This window comes from Nicotiana sylvestris, chromosome 11, assembly GCF_000393655.2.
Source record: "Nicotiana sylvestris chromosome 11, ASM39365v2, whole genome shotgun sequence".
Taxonomy (NCBI): Eukaryota; Viridiplantae; Streptophyta; class Magnoliopsida; order Solanales; family Solanaceae; genus Nicotiana; species Nicotiana sylvestris.
The window spans coordinates 70,496,210-70,510,355 of record NC_091067.1 but is presented as its reverse complement, the minus strand read 5'-3'; positions in this window follow the sequence as shown (position 1 = coordinate 70,510,355).

Here is a 14,146-nt window from a genome sequence, read left to right as displayed (position 1 = left end):
TATATTATTTGACCTTGGTTCCACTTATTCGTATGTATCATCATATTTTTCTCATTATTCTGATATGTCCCATGAGTCTCTACTTTCATTTGTCCATGTATCTACACTGGTGGGTGATACTATTATTGTAGACCGTGTATAGCGACTATTGGGCGATTGGAGACTAGAGTTGATCTCTTGTTGCTTAGTATGATTGATTTTGATATGATCGTGGGTATGACTAGTTGTCTAAATGTCATGTTGTGCTAGATTGTCACGCTAAGACCGTGACGTTGCCACAGACCGTGACGCTAAGATCGTGACTTTGGTGAAGGCCCAGCGGATGGTTGGGAAGGGTTGTTTATCATATTTGGCCTTTATGAAGGATGTTGGTGTAGAGACCCCTACTATTGATTCTATTCTGGTGGTGCGAGATTTCCCGAATGTGTTTCCTGCAGACTTGCCAAACATTCCGCCCGATAGGGATATTGACTTTGGTATTGACTTGGTGCTGGGCACTCAGCCCATTTTAATTCATTCGTACTGTATGGAACCGACTGAGTTGAAGGAGTTGAAAGAGCAGCTTTAGGAACTTCTTGATAAGGGGTTTATTAGTCCTAGTGTGTCACCTTGGGGTGCACCTCGGTTTGTGAAGAAGAAGGATGGTGTCACATTTCCTTTTTACCTACACTCGTAAGGAATGTATATAAGGGAGTTTTTCCAATTAAAGGACAATCGAAATGTGATTTATTGTTAAAAGATTCAGAGTCGCCACTTGGGAGATTTATGGTGTCCCAAGTCACCGGTTGAATCCCGAATCGAGGAAAAACTTGACTCTGTTTAACAGTCCGCGAGCCAGAAATTCGGGTAAGGAATTATGTTAACCCGGGAGAAGGTGTTAGGCATTCCCGAGTTCCATGGTTCTAGCACGGTCGCTCAATTGTTATTATTGGCCTAATTATCTGATTATAAACATGTTTTAGCCTATGTTGCAATTTTAACATATTAAACCGCTTTTAATTATTTTAAAGAAGATTTGACGTCGTTTAAAACATGTATTTAGATCGCGCCACATGAAATGCACCCGCAATCCGAAGCACATTTTATTCAACGTTGTTAAGATTTGGATTTGGGTCACATGAAATGCACACCCGAGTTTAGGAAGGCAATATCATTGAAATAACGCGCCTAAAGAAGCTACCCGTTTTTAACTATGCGAGGGCCATGGAGATTCGCTAAATGGTGCGCCTCGAATTCTAAAGATTTTTTTTTAAAAGAAATAATTAAATGAGGGCCACGCATTTGAGATTTATTTGGCAGGGAACACTTCGATTTAGATTTTAGAGGAAGCTCGAACTAAGCTTTTGAGGGCCATAAACTATTGATGTTATTTACTATGGCACACCTCACCCAATTAACGGAATCCAATTAACTAAATACTAAGAGAATTGGGATTTTATGCGAACTAGCTAAAGGGATTGCATTAAAGAAAAGGTTCAATTATTTAATCAAATGACTTGGGCTATCGCAGATAACTAATGGGAAAACCGGGCTCAACAAAGACGAAGCGGGTCTGAGTCCCATTTTTGCGAATGCCTTCATACTTGGGCCCAAAACGAGCCCAATTACAGTGAGAGAATGAACGCCCAAAGGCATAGTATCATTCCCTCGAGTCTGAGATTGAACTCTCATTAAATGGGCCAGCCTTAGGCCCACCTTTTGAAACCAGCAATTGTATGTAACCCATTAAATGCCAATCATCAAAGACTACATGAAACGTGAAATTAGACTAACATATTTTGCTTCTGCATTTTAACTGTTCAAGCACATAGCGATCAGCTAAACATTCTGAATTTTAAGACACAAATTCAATTTAAACATGCTCATAAACAAACCAGGATCAAATCAACGCATAGTTCAATTTTTAGAGTATTCTGGACCATTTCCCCCCTTTTTAAGCATGACTTCACACTCACTAAAGTTAAGAACACATTTACCTACGATTACATGAACACAGCACCATCCAAACACAACTAATATGTTGTATCAACTTAAACGAACTCATTATAGCAAACAAGACTCCAATGCAGTCCATGTAAGCATGTGATTTTTGCCCTATATGAGAAATACTCCCAGAAAATGCAAAATAAAATGATTTTCCTTGGTGTGCAATTTTGAGTATTTTTGTGATATTTTTGGATAATTATTTGTATTTGTCTGTGTTTGCTTATTTGTTAAATTAATAAAAAATATAAAAATATGTCGCATTTTGCATGTAGGATTTCATTCTACAATTGTTAGTAATTAAATTAGTTTTACAAAAATTAAAAATTACAAAAATAGGCATCTTTTGCATTTTTAGCATTTAATGTCCAAATGAACAATTTTATGCTTAATTATTACTTAATTGTGCGTTAATTGTTATTGGGAGTTAATTTGCGCTTTTATAACTTAATTTAGTTCTTAATAATAATTTAAGTATTTTTATAATTTAGTTTTAGAAAATAAAAGAAGAAAAGAGAACAAAAATACAAAGAAAAATCGGATTGGGCCACTTCTTCAAAATTCAACCCCAGGCCCAAACATTTGTCCAACCTTCTCCATGACCCAGTCCATCTCCACATGGGTCGACCCGATCCGCCCCATTAACCCAATCCATAACTTAATACCCCTATCTTGCATTTCAAAGACACAAAACAAAAGAAAAAACAAAAGAACAAAAAACCCTAAAACACTAACTCATCCGCCTCCTCTCTTTATCCTCTCAAAACTCCAAGCACACAACCATGGCTGCCCTTCACCCTCACCCTGGATGACCCAGCTGCGTCTTCAGCTTCACCAACGTTCATGGATCCTCCTCCTCCTTCTTTCTTCGCTCAAACAACCAAGCGACACAACCACCCAATGATAGCCATGAACGAACAACCCCGTCGATGACCCACCCCGCTGCCTTCGGCTTCACCATCACCAAGGTTGCAGCTGCTTAGTCTTCGACCATGAGCAGCCCAGGCGACCACGCGACTGTTTCTGTTTCATCTTCGTCGTCCGGCGTCAAGCTCGAGCTTGAGCTCGACGTCCATGGCTGCCTTCCTCCTCCCCGCGTAGCTGCTCCATTCTCATCTTCATCCGTGTCTGCTTCTGCCTTCATATTCCCCATCCAAACGACATAGCAACTAATCGATGTTTGACTCCATGGCTGAGCTGCATCTGTTACAGCTCGTCATCCATGGATGCGTTGCTTCGTCTGCCTCCGAGCTGCTGCTGCCTCACTTCGTCTTCTTCGTCGTCCGCTTCAAGCTCGACGCCCTCTTGCTGTCACTACCCTCGTCAACCTTACACCGTTTCCAAAGAAAGCTGGTCATCAAACTTCAGTTGAGTCATGGTGTACTGGACGTGTTGTTTCACGTATCCCTTGTATCGCCGGTGGCGGAACCCATCGTGCTGGGCAAGTTGCTTTTGGTAACTTATGTCGTGGTGGTCGCATGTTCGCATGTTCGCTCTGACCAAACATATCTCGTTACGTTGTTGCTTCAGCTTCGTTTCAATCCGCTTTGGTCGAGCGATGGTCGAGGTTTATTGAAACAGTCCGTACATATTTCGTTCAATCCGGTTAGTAGTTTTTGAGTTTTATTTTTGTCCGTATTTCATTTGGATATTTTTCAAATCTAAAATAGGCAAATGTTTGTTTTGTTCATGTCGATGGTTGGATATTTGATTTTTGGTTTTGTTCATGTTCATGTGTTGTTTGTTAAATTAATTTTTTCAAATTCCAAATGAAAGATTAATTAATGGTTTTCATGTTATTTCGTGTTTGTATTGTTGTTTAATTGATTATTTGTTAGTTTAAAGTTTGTTAGATTCAAATTGAAGTTTAATTGGTTATTTCTTCAATTTGTTTCATGTTGTTATGTATTTTCCGGGAATCATTAATGTTGTTTGAGTCATGTGAATCCGTCATGTTTGTTGCTAAAAATAGATTTAATTCATGTTCATCTTTGTTTGAAGTTCATGATTAAATTCAGTGATATAATGTGAGTTTATGTTTGTTTGTGATTTGCTTGATTTAATTTGAATCATGCATATTGTTGTTTGTATTATTGTCTCTTTGTTCATCCATTAATGGTCTAAATTAACCAGGATTGGTTCCCGATATGGTTGATTTATTTCCATTAATTTGGAGTTTGTGTTGTTCATCATGTTCATGTAAATTGTTGTTGAAGATTGTTGAGAAATTGGTCATCTTGACTATATTTTGGTTGAGTTATGATTAATTGATTGTTTAGAGCAGAGGGGTAATTTGGTAAATTGCATTGCATTCGGGGGTAGATTTGTAATTGCAATAAGGTCGGAGGGGTAGTTTGGTAATTGAACATTATTTTGATTCTTTATGTTAAGCATGAGGGACAAATATAATGGGGTGGGGTTTTTGATGTACTTGTTTAATATAATGGGGGACAAGACAAAACATAATGGGGAGGAATCTTGTACTTGTTTAATGTAGGCATGGGGGACATATTGTAATGGGTTGGTAATGTGGCATTTATTTAATGTAGGCATGGGGGACAAAGTTTTAAAATAAAGAAGACATTTGATAGTGGGACAAAGCATGCCATTGGGGGAATAATTTGGGGGTTGGGAATTGAAGACTTGTCTTGCTATATATAGAGTGATTCTTGACATTAAAAGGGGAGAGATTTTTGGGGGGAGAGAAAAAGAGTTGAATATTATTGAGAGGATTTTTAGAGAGAGTTGACAGATTCTTTTTACACTTGAGAGTTGACATACTTTTATACTTGAGAGAGTTTGTGATAGTAAAAGAGAAAGACAATTTGAACTTTCACTCGAACAATTCTGTTTGCTTTTCTTCGAGTGTTATTCAAAAGTCAGAAACTACTGCATCTCGTATCTTTTCTCTCTTCTGCTTTGACTGCGATTGTACTTTTGCACTGCTGAGTTTTCAATCTGTTACTGGGTTATTCTACTGGTTGTTACTGGTTTTGCGGTGTTGCTGAACCTGCTGTTGCCGCGTTATTACTGTTGCTGACTCCTACTTCTTTTGTTCTTGTACTGCTGTTTCCAGGTACACATTTGTACACTCTTGGCTTGAAGCGAAAAAATGAAATATTAATCAGGCTCCTGTTCCTGTTGAATTCTTTTGTTTGGATCTGTGTTTGAATATTAATTTTCCTCTCTTTGTATAAAAATGTAGTCGATTAATTAATGAGTAATGAGGCTGCATATGTATGATTTCTTCATCTAATAATGCTAGTTTAAATTACTTGAAGAATAGTTAATCGGCTTTGATATTATTGTGTATCCCTCTCATGTTCCAGCATTAGTAAATAATAGAATATAAAAATGAAAGCAGTTTTTCTTTGTACAAACTCGATCGCAATTTTCCAATCGCATTAGCCGTAAACTAATAACTAAATAAGTTACGTTTTCAGCATGTAAATAATTAAGAGATTTTCTTTTATTTTAGAGACGAACTTAATAGAAAATATAGTCACTATAGGTTTATCCTTTAAAATAAAAATGAAACGAGCCTCGCCAAATAAATCACAAACCGCCGGGGCCCTCAATAAAATACATAACCATTGACTAGACTTTGGATTTGGCCGTTTAATGAACCTTCACGGCCCCTTCCCAAAATAACAATACGCTAGTTGCTTTAGGCGGACCTTTAATAATCTAACTTTCTTAAACACGGGTGCACATTGATGTGACCCAAATCCAAATCTCAACGGAGTCAAAATGTGTCGACGACCACGGGTGCATTGATTGTAACGTGGTTCGAGATGCATTTTCACGACGTTGCAATTCTATAAAAATAAATGATAATTATAAAAGCGGTTTTAAACTTAATAAAAGCACATAGGTCACAACATGTATTTAATCAGATATTTAGCCATTATAACAATTTAAGCGACCGTGCTAGAACCACGGGATTCGAGGGTGCCTAACACCTTCCCTCGGGTCAACAGAATTCCTTACTTAGAATTTCTGGTTCGCAGACTTCATTTGGAAAAGTCGAAAATTTCCTCGATTTGGGATTCAAGATAAACCGGTGACTTGGGACACCAAAAGCCAAACCTTTCCCAAGTGGCGACTCTGAATAAAAATAAATAATCTCATTTCGAATATTGTCACTTAAATTGGAAAAACTCCCTCGCGCATTTTACCCTCCGGGGCGGGCGTGCAAAAAGGAGGTGTGACAGTCCACATTATAGGATTTAGCATGATTTAATATAGGTTCTAACTATTGATTCAACACAACAAATTATTCCCCAAGTTTTCGTAATAGTCTCAAGTTAGCTACAATAGCAAAAGTTCACTATCCAAAACAGAAGCTCAACTAGACGATGTACACATCAAGTTACTAAAAAAACATTAAAAAAACAATACAACTGAGTCACAAAATAACTGATGATATGCTCTAAACTTTGCTTTCCATTTCACTCTTCAAGTCAAGCCTTACATGAGGTAGAATTCAAAGATCATGTACCTGGGAATAAGGGGAAAGCAAGAAGGAGTAAGGATCAGTAGGCAGCAGCAACAGAATAGAGTCCCAGATTCAGAAGTAGAACAGTGAAATCAGCTTAAGAATAATCAATGAAATAATAACCTTGACCCAGAACTCAACCCCAGACTTTAAAAGAAGAACAAGTTCAAGCCATCTCATACACCCACTAAACCAAAGATTGCCTTAAGCAAGTTGGAATTCAAAAAAATCAGAAATGTATTCAATGGAATAATGATTTTTCTTCAAATTTTAGTCGTTCTTTTTTCTGAGTTTCTTAGCTCTCTGAAATCTGAATTCAGCCTCAAGTAACAATGCCTTTATAGGCAAGTTACTAGGGCAGCCATAATGAGATCAGTTTTTTGCACTTTTTTCCTTCTGAAGTTTTCGTTTTTGCTATTTAATCCTTAATTTAAAAATCAGGTTTTTACACAAGTCTCAACCCCAGCTTCTAAGAAGCTTCCCAATTATGTTACTCATAGATTCCCTTCCCCAATTTTCCAAACTACCCCTCGAGCCATGGTTATTTACTCTAGGAAACCAACCTAGCAGAACCCATGTTGATACTTAGATAGACTAAATAGGCCACAGGTCAATTTGGCCCAACTATTCAACCCCAAATGAACCAGAATAGACCCAAAAACCCAACCCTCAATATCAAAGATCTACTCGGCCCAACTAGCAATTATCTGACTACCAAATAACACAGAATAATTAAACTTTAGCCTAAATGGTTTACTAACTAAACTTAACCAAACTAACAATTTGACAACTAACCTAACAAGACTCTGACTACTCATGCATGAATGAATAGATTCCGGAACAAATGAAGAATGATTCGAGAAGAGGAGAAGAAACAGAAAATTTGAAAACAAACGAGGGACAGATTAAACCAAAAGAAAGAAAGAAAAAATACCTAAGAAAAGTTCAAAAAATAAAAGGGAAGCCTGGGTCTTCAGATCCTCGGATTTTCCGGCAAAATCTGAGGTTAATCGTGTGCTCTTAACACACGAATAAACTCAGATTTGACACAAAATTTTGCCAAAACTTGACTTGGGATTTCTGGGGTTCGTTTCTGATCTAAGATTCAAGGAGCTGGGGAAACATTCGAGGGAAACGGAGTGGGGATTTGGAACGAGGGGTCAAGGTGGTTCGGTGGTGTGATTTTGGTGGCGTTTAGAGGTGGTGCCGCCACCGGAGGCCGGGGATTTGGGGGCGGCTCAGCTAGGGTTTCAGGGTGTTTCTTTTGGGGGTGTTGAACAAAAGGGGTTCTGAGGGGGGGAGAAGGTTTCGGACACTTAAATACCCCCAGGGCTTCAGTTCTGAGCCGTTCGATCAAAGGGAGATCAACGGCTCAGATCAATACTTATTGAAACGACGTCGTTTTGCTTAGGGGGAAGCCGGACCGGGTTAGGGTGGTTTGGGCCGGGTATTGGGTAGTTTTCTTTTGGGCTGGGGAAATTTGGATTGGTTTTGGCCCAGATTTAGGTCTCCTCATTTCTCTCTTTTACTTTTTCAATTTCACAATTCTTTTCTTTTTCCAAAATTAAAATAAATCCTAAATTAATTAATAATCATTTTTAAACTAAATTAACCTACCCAATTAGATTAATCACTCATCATGGTATTTACAATAATTAATTAAATCCTAAATTTAAAGAAAAACTATGCAATTCAAATTAAAAGTTAAAAATGCAAAATGAACTATTTTTGGGATTAAGACAAACTAATTTACTAATTGATATAAAAGAAATATAAAATTAAATCCTAAATGTAGTGCGTGATATTTTTGTATTTTCATAAATTAAATAAAATAAGCGTGCACAGATAAATGCAAATAATTAACAGAAAATGCCACAAAACCCAACAAAATTGGAAACATTGAAAGAAATTATTTTGTTTTGAATTTGTTGGAATAATTCATATAGGGCAAAAATCACGTGCTCACAGATGGTACCATGAGAATGTGCATTGATTATAGGCAGTTGAACAAAGTCACAATCAAGAACAAGTATCTTTTGCCACGCATTGATGATCTATTTGACCAGATTCACGGAGCGAGGGTATTCTCCAAGATTGATTTGAGGTCAGGGTATCACCAATTGAAGATTTAGGATTCAGATATTCTTAATATAGTTTTTAGGACCCGTTATGGTCATTTTGAGTTCCTTGTGATGTCTTTTGGGCTGACCAACGCCCCAACAACATTCATGTATCTAATGTACAATGTGTTTCAGCCTTAGCTCAACTCGATTGTTATGGTATTCATTGATGATATCCTGGTTTACTCTCGTAGCTAGGAGAAGCATGCCCAACATTTGAGCTTTGTATTGCAGCGGTTAAGGGAGGAGAAGCCTCAGTCCAAGTTCTCCAAGTGTGAAGTTTAGCTTAGTTTAGTGGCATTCTTGGGGCACGTGGTGTCCAGTGGGGGGATTTAGGTGGATCTGACCAAGATAGAGGCGGTTCAGAGTTGGCCCAGACCGTCTCCAGCTACAGAGATTCAGAGCTTTCAGTGTTGGCTGGTTATTATCATCGCTTCGTGCAGGTTTTCCCATCTATTGCATCGCCCTTGACCAAATTGACTCAAAAGGGTGCTCCTTTTAGGTGGTTGAATGAGTGTGAGGAGAGCTTTCAGAAGCTGAAGATTGCCTTGAACGCAACTCCAATTCTAGTTTTGCCTTCAACATCGGGCTCTTATACAGTGTATTGTGAAGCTTCTCGGATCAGTATTGGGTATGTTTTGATACAGGCGGGTAGGGTGATTGCTTATCTTCGCTCCAGTTGAAGCCTCATGAGAAGAACTACCCTATTCATGATTTGGAGTTAGCTACCATTGTTCATGCATTGAAGATTTGGAGGAACTATCTTTATGGTGTGTCTTGTGGGGTATTTACAAATCATCGGTGCCTCCAACACTTTTTCAAACAGAAGGATCTAAATTTGAGGCAATAGAGATGGTTGGAGCTACTAAAGGACTATGATATCACTATTCTATATCATCCGAGAAGGCCAATATGGTGGTCGATGCCTTGAGTAGGAATGCGATAAGCATAGGTAGCATTGCATTCATTCCTATTGGTGAGAGACCTATTGCACTTGATGTTCAGACCTTGTCCAACCAGTTCATGACATTAGATATTTCGTAGCCCAGTCGGGTTATAGCTTGTGTGGATTCTCGGTCTTCCTTATTTGATCGCATCAAAGAGCGCCAATATGATGATCCTCATTTTTTTGTCCTCAAGTAGAAGGTTCAACATGGTGATGCTAGAGATGTTACTATTGTAGATGATGGGGTGTTGAGGACGCAGGGTCAGATATGTGTGTGCAATGTAGATGGGCTATAGGATTTGATTCTTGAGGAGGCCCACAAATCGCGGTATTCCATTCATCTAGGTGCCACGAAGATGTACCAAGACTTGGGACAATTATTGGTGGAGGAGAATGAAGAACGAAATAGTGGAGTTTGTAGCTTGGTGTCTTAACTGTCAACAGGTAAAATATGAGTATTAGAGACCCGGTGGATTGCTTTAGAGGATAGAGATTCCAGAGTGGAAGTGGGAGCGCATCACCATAGATTTCGTAGTTGGGCTCCCACGGACTTTAAGGAAGTCTGATGTTATTTGTGTGATTGTGGATCGGCTGACCAAGTCTACTCGCTTCATTCCAGTTGGTACTACTTATTCTTCAGAGTGGTTGGTTGATATTTACATCCGAGAGATTTTGCGCCTTCACAGTATGCCAGTTTCCATAAATTCAGATAGAGGCACGCAGTTTACATCGCAATTTTGCAAAGCCGTGCAGCGAGAGTTGGGCACTCAGGTTGAGCTGAGTATATTATCTCACCCTCAGATGGATGGATAGTCCGAACGCACTATTCAAATATTTGAGGAGAGGATACACGCTTGTGTCATTGCTTTTGGGGGTTCATGGGACCGGATTTTGCCACTTGGGGAGTTTGCTTACAACAACTATTATCAATCGAGCATTCAGATGGCTCTGTGTGAGGCTTTGTATGGGAGATGATGTAGATCTTCGGTGGGTTTGTTTGAGCAGGGTGAGACTAGGCTATTGAGTACTGGCTTGGTTCATGATGCATTAGACAAGGTTAAATTGATTCAGGAGTTGCTCCACACGACGTATTCTAGAAAGAAGAGATATGCCTACAAGAAGGTCCGTGATTTGTCTTACATGGTTGGTGAGAAGGTTCTACTGAAGGTTTCACTCATAAAGGTTGTTATGAAGTTCGGGAAGAAGGGCAAATTTAGCCCTCGATTTATTGCTCCGTTTGAGGTACTTTGAGGATTGGAGCGGTGGCTTACAAACTTGTCTTACCACCTAGTTTGTCGAGTCTACATCGAGTATTTTGATGGTTTTATGATCCGGAAGTATGTCGACAATCCGTCTCATGTTTTGGATTTCAGCACGGTTCAGTTCGATAGTGATTTGACTTATTATGTAGAGTCGGTGGCCATTTTGGATTGGTAGGTTTGAAAGTTGAGGTCAAAGGATATAGCTTCAGTGAATGTGTAGTGGAGAGGTCGGCCCGTCGAAGAGGCTACTTGGGAAACAGAGTGGGAGATGTAGAGCAGATATCCACACATATTTGTGGCTCCAGGTATATTTCTAGACCTGTTCAAGGACGAACATTTGTTTTGGGGAGGGGAGATGTAACGACCTAGCCGGTCCTTTCGAGAGTTGTAGCCTAATTCCCCCATTTTTAGCTCCTTATGTGCTTTATAGATTTTATATGACTTATCGGGTTAGTTTGTTCGGGTCCGGAGAGATTTCCGAATGAATTGAGACACTTAGTTTCACAATAGAAAGCTTAAGTTAGAAAAGTTGACTAGATGTTGACTTATATGTAAACGATCCCAGATTTGAATTTTGATGGTTCCAATAGCTTTATTGGGTGTATTTGGACTTAGAAGCATGTCCAGACTATGATTTGGAGGTTCGTAGTGGAATTAGGCTTGAAATGGCGGTAGTTGAATTTTAGGAAGTTTGACTAGGAGTGGACTTTTTGATATCTGGGTCAGATTGGGATTTCAGAAGTTGGAGTAGGTTCGTGGTGTCATTTGTGATTTGTGTGCAAAATTTGAGGTCAATCAGACGTGATTTGATAGGTTTCGGCGTCGTTTGTAGATTTTTGAAATTTCAAAGTTCATTAGGCTTGAATCTGTGTGCGAGTAATTTTTTTTATGTTGTTTGAGATGGTTTGAGGGTTTGAACAAGTTCGTATGATGTTTTAAGACTTGTTGGTATGTTTGGTTGAGGTCCACGGGGCCTCGAGTTGATTTCGGGTGGTTAACGGATCAAGGTTTAAAGTTGAAGGGTTGCTGAAGTTTGAGGATTGTTGGTGTAATCGCAACTGTGGAGTGGGCACCGCAGGTGCTAGCCCACAGAAATGGGAAGAGAGATGCAGAATAAGGCAAGGAGGAAAAGGAAGAGATCGCATGTGCAAGGTTCTTTCCGCACCTGAGAGGCCGTAGATGCAGCGAAGAGGGCGCAGAAGCGGAGTGTGAAACAGTTGAGGGGTGTAGGTTGTTTCCGCAAAAGCGTGTCATGGGCCGCAGAAGTGTCCCGCAGGTGCGAGACCAGGAGCGCAAGTGCGAGACAAGGTGAGTAAGGTGACTTCCGCAGGTGAGGAGTTTTCACCACAAAAGCGGGACCGCATAGGCGAATTTTGGGACCACAGGTGCAGTTTAACTAGGAAGAACATATAAATGCTAGGGTTCGCGATTTTGGCTTCATTTTAACATTTTGGACTCTGAATTGGGCAATTTTGAGAGAGATTTCGAAGGGATATTTGAGGTAAGTCACTTGTGGTTAAATTTCTTAAATAATTATGTTTCCCCATTGATTTTCCCACCTATTTGGTGTGTTGAGGTGTAATTTGGGGATTTGAGGCTAGGGATTTGAGGGGCGATTTGGTGTCGAATTTTGATGAATCTGGTATGAATAGACTCGTGATTGAATGGTCTTTCAGGTTTGGTTACTTTTGGTGGATTTCGAGACGTGGTCAAGGGGGCTGGCTTGAAGCTGATTTTCGAATTTTCGATTCTTAATTTTGTATTTTCTTATGGAATTGATTCCTTTAGCCCGTAATGATTGAATTGTGCTACTTGTGGCTAGATTCTAGACATTTGGAGGCCGGTATGCGAGGCAAGGGCGTATTGGAGTAGAGTTCTTGCTCGGATTGAGGTAAGTACCAATTCTAAATCTGGTTGTGTGGGTATGAAACCCCGAATTATGTGTTATGTGATTGGTTTGGAGGTAACACACATGCTAAGTGACGGGCATGTGGGCGTGCACCGTAGGAATTGTGACTTGGTCAATTCCGTGGAACTGTAAAGCTGAATAACTTGTTGTTAGCTATATGCTCTCCTTGTGTTAAAGAACTTTGATTGTAAATCATGTTAGAAATATTGTTTATGCTATGTATTATTACTGTTGGGACCCACATAAGCCGTGTTACATGTTGAATAATGTGCTAAATGCTAGTTCTACTCAGTCTATGTTTTTTTTACTCACATATCATATCTCAGTCTCTATTATTTCCTTGTTGATACATCATATCGTTGCTATTTGGACAGATTTTCATGATTTCTGAGAACCCGAGAGACTGGAGAGATTGATGACTGAGTGAGGTCGAGGGCCTGATTGTGAGAATGTTATGGGATCGAGCTTCACGTCGTAACATGTTTTATTGATTTATGCCATGATTGGCTTGATACAGCGCTTGGGCTGAAGTAGCCCCTCCGAAGCGTGTACATATCCCCAGTGAGCGCAGGTAACTACTCAGTGCGAGTACCGAGTGCTGGGTGACTGTGAGGAATGAGTGATTGTGAGATTTGAGTGACTGGGTAGACTGAGTGACTATTGCTCTGAGAGGGTGTATATGATTTCACTGTTCTTGCACATAGATACCATACATCACTGTTTTGAGAACTTCTGAGAGATATTTTATTCGGTTTTACTTGAACTTGGCATGTATAAAATGATTTGACTTAAATTGCCGGATTTGAAAGCATGTCTACTTTCTTGTTGAGACTACTGAAATTGAACAATAACTATGTAGCTCATCACTATATTTAGTTATTTATTTAGTCTTATTACTTTTTAAGTTGGTTGTACTCACGCTACACCCTGCACTTCGTGTGCAGATCCAGGTGTTTGTGGATATGATGGGTGTTGATATTTCGCACAGCTTAACGTTGGAGACTTCGAGTTAGCTTCCTAGCGTTCACAGTCCTTGTTTCTCCTTCCTTATCTTTTCTTTTATTGTATTTAGATCCATATGCTCATAGACATTACTTTTTTAGACTGGTGATGTATAGATGCTCAAAGGGCTCAGTGACACCCTAAATTGGGAGTTATTTTTTTCCGCATTTGTGTTTTGGGTTTCTACCCTGTTTATGAAAACTTTTTGGTATTTAAAACTACTTTGACTCATTTACTATTGAATGTTGGGAATATTTTTGAAATGTCGGCTTGCCTAGTACCACGATAGGCACCATCCAGCAGGTTAGGATTTGGGTCGTGAAAAACATGAATCTAGATACGCACGGCCTCTCATCACCTCGTACGTACGCATCGCACATAGCAAGTAGCACATAAAAATTAAAACTCCTATGAGGATAATTCTCT